This window comes from Rhagoletis pomonella, unplaced genomic scaffold, assembly GCF_013731165.1.
Source record: "Rhagoletis pomonella isolate Grant_MI unplaced genomic scaffold, Rhpom_1.0 Rhpom_scaffold_09840, whole genome shotgun sequence".
NCBI lineage: Eukaryota > Metazoa > Arthropoda > Insecta > Diptera > Tephritidae > Rhagoletis > Rhagoletis pomonella.
In genome coordinates, this window is record NW_023468368.1 from 2,207 (window position 1) to 5,934 (window position 3,728).

Here is a 3,728-nt window from a genome sequence, read left to right on the forward strand (position 1 = left end):
AATGAAGAGTAGTTGATTTATTAGAAATCTCATCGCCAAGATTTCAGCTCATTATTCACATAATCATTATAAAAGTAGTTCCTCTAAGGGCCAGTTTTTCAGTGATTGCACGGTTAAATCCAATTGTGGTTTAAACTTGGTTTAACGCTCGAGCTAACTGGTTTAAACTAAGATTAACTAATCAAATTTCAGTCAGCTGTTAAATATGAACACAGTTTGTGATTTAAATTTCTACTGGCACTAAAATTGTCAGCAATCGAAAAGCAGTAAAAGTTATGCAGCCACTGTATTAAAAACTCCCAAATGCCTCTATTTCGCACACACAAAGCCAAGCGCGCACCCTATATTCAATAGAATTGGTGGGCGTTTTTCTCCAGCTGCACTGCCAAGCGCATCTGCAGTGCACTCTCCCAAATTGGAATTTGTATCTGTGTGTCCAAATTGCCATTGTATTAGTGTTTGATCTGTGTGCGCTTCCAGCGAGAAAACGAGTATGCACAGATGTACACACACACATACATGTGTGCGACAACTCACCACACTTGGTCACACACGGCCACCGGGACTGGAGTCGTAGTCGTCGTCGTAGTCGTCGTCGTTGGTTATTAGCTGAGTGATAATTTCCAGAGCGTTCAGTTGTCTCGAACACCAACAGGTGTTAAAAACGTGTTTGAAAACGTACAGCGGTTTGCGAAAGACTAAGCGGTAAATACTTATACCAGAAGAAATAAATAGATATCTACAAATATACTCTGCTCAGCTCAAAAAACGAACTACTTAAACACAGATAAAGTGAAGATTTTGTTTAACCAAATTGGGACTCATTTGGAGTTTTGTGTATTTTCTAATTTTTTAGTGACGGAAATAGTGAGTTTAAAGACAAGTTAATAAACAAAGGGTGATTTAAAAAACGCTTCTCACCGAGAAAGTTACAATTTAGTGACGTTTATTTTCCTTCTTCCTTTATGTGGTGATTTTCCCTTCTGCATACATTTTTTTTTTGTATTTGCTAACGACAACAGGTTTTCTGAACCATTACTGTATTTCATCTTTCAGAGAAAATATAATTTACAGCACTCCTATATTTGTGGATTACAAATTCAAATAAATAAAAGAGGATAAAAATACTAAACGCAAGCGCAGCAACAGCAAAAATATTTCAAGGTGAGTTACGATTCTTAGAAATATCAAGAATTAATTGAACATAAGTATACCTACATATACTGTATTTTGGTGATATAATTGAGTTAAAACTCGACGAACGAGTACCTACCTACGTGCATTTTTCAGTCTAAAAAGTAAAAGAAAAAAAAACAAAAATAATAACAAAATACTAACTCATAAAATCGTAGTCGTCGTCTGAATCGTTTAGCGAGTTGGCTGGCTGGCTGGTTGTTTGGAAGGTTGTTGAAAGAGCGGCGTCAAATGTCATCAGCTCCAAAAAAAAGGTAGTGTGCTATAGAGTTAACTCTTTCTAGCCTCATACCAATCCATAAAGTGTCATGATTTTCTTACCACTTTTTTTCCACCCATATATGCCTTCGTATGGCAAATCACTACCAGCAAACACATCATCATGGTGGTTACTGCCAACTACTATTTACTACCTTCCTTTCTACCGCTACATATACTAACCGCGTATCTCTCTATGTTTGTTTTTATTGATTCTTCCGATTTTTCATTGCTTTTCTGCTTAGTCGTCGGAACCATTGCTTGCCATTCGTTTGCTTTGTCTGATCGTTTGTTACTGTTTTTTTCCACAAAAACTGATCGCCGTCTCTCGACAGACTGATATCCAGAAATATAATTTCCTTAACGCTCTTGTGACAGACACGCTCTTTATAAATAGGTGAGTCTGAACTTCGTACAATTTCGAGTATAGCTAAATACATACATACTCGTATATGAGTATAGCCAGCTTACTATCGCCTCCGCCGTCACGGATTCCCACCTCACCTTGTGTCCACCAGTTTGTGATGTAGTTGTCATCAATATTGTCTGCCAATAACTGCGTTGCACCCATGCTGGTACATATGTATGTATGTATGTATGTGTACGTACATATGTACATGCCTCCTGTGGTCGAATAGCGTTAAAAATGTTGAGTCGCAATTTTCCATTACAAAAATTCACTGTACAAAATTTTAACTGTTTCAGTATCAAGTTAAAAATGAAAATATAGTCGCTCTGATTGTCTCTATTAAAGATATAAACAATTTTAAATTTGTCAATAGATGGCTACAAATGTGAGTAGTGAGACAGCAGATATTGTAAACGCCCACTAGAACCGCAAGCTCGAAAGGAGTCGAAAGATAAGTCAGTAGTTATTTTGGAAAACAACTCATTAGAGCATATCACTTAAAAACTATTACTAATACAGGGTGCGCCAAATAAGACCTACCTACCTACCGCAGCAGGGCCATAGTTTGCCTAGCAGTGTACGCAGTCGCTCCATCATTTTAGAACCACAAATAAGGATGCTATACAAAAAAAAAAAAAACAAAAAAAAAAATAGCAATATTAAAAAATAAAGAAGTTATACGTGTTTAATATTGGAAGGTCTTATTTGGCCCCCCCCCTGTATTTAACTAATAAGGCATGCAAAAGTCTCAATAAATTAAGTAAAGCAATCATTATATTGAATTAAAATTAGATATCTAAGTGGAAAAGTTTCCCGAAACAATAATTTTTTTAACGTACAGATTATCTAATATGATTAGTGAATACCCCTAAAATTAAAATTTAATTTGTATCTACTAGCTGCATAGATGTATCTTTTTAATTACATATTGTTTAGCAAACCAAAGCGGGGATTTACTTTCAAGCTTTAAGAAGTTCAAGTTGGGAACAGCTTTTAAAAATGGTAAAACTTTACGACCTAGACTTAGCCAGAAAAATTAAAGAATTAAAACAAAAACCTCCTCAAACCCACAGAGCACGATTTTTAGTCACGTATATATTAATAGAATTCAGGCAAAACTTTATCAAGGGCCTTCCCAACGAGCTTGAGACTTTGTAATTTTGTAGTCGATGCTCTAATGCCGTAATTTTGTTTTTATAAACTTGTCGTTTTTTGGTTTACTAGTTTCCAAAATATTTTGGCGGCTAGCTTTATTACTTATATGGTAGTTGGGAAAATGCGATCAGCTGTTTAGTGTATTTAGTCGTCGAATTTTTATATTTTTCATTTAAGTCCAACATCTGTTTATCTTAGTGGAGCAGGAAAATTTAGTAGCAGTGATTTTTTTCACGAACATGTATTTGGCAAATAAAACTAAAACGAGTGAAAAATTTTTTCAGATTTTATTAAATTTATTGTTCACGCCAATGGATAAAAATTGTAGAACCCCCTTTTGGAAATGGCCTACATTTGCCTTCCAGCAACGGCGAATTCAGTGTAGCCACAGATCGTTTGCAGTGCGCACTGCTCGGACATGGGCGCGCTTCAAAGACTCAAACACTTGGATGTCGAGTAGTGCACGCTTCGAGATATTTTATAGTCCAATCGAATTGAGATCTGGGCACCAGACGGTCAATCATCTGTGAAAAACTTGTTTGCTTAAAAATAATTTTTTTTTGTCAGAAAATATTTTGACAGCTTTCTTACAATTGAAAAGAAAATAGTGGCTTTGTTAAGCAGAATCTACTTTAAATAGGTTATCACCAATAAATGTACAAAACTGTCCAAAGCATATAGATAATCGAGTCTTGTAAATGCGTACATATAC

At 35.5% G+C, this 3,728-nt stretch overlaps 1 long non-coding RNA gene across 1 annotated transcript; it reads left to right on the forward strand.

Moving 5' to 3' along the window:
- Nucleotides 1–600: 600 nt before the first annotated feature.
- On the forward strand, nt 601–1,093 carry LOC118756325. Its single transcript, XR_004995116.1, has 2 exons — nt 601–705; nt 1,057–1,093. It is a non-coding gene; the product is annotated as an uncharacterized LOC118756325 (long non-coding RNA).
- The last annotated feature ends 2,635 nt before the right edge of the window (nt 1,094–3,728 follow it).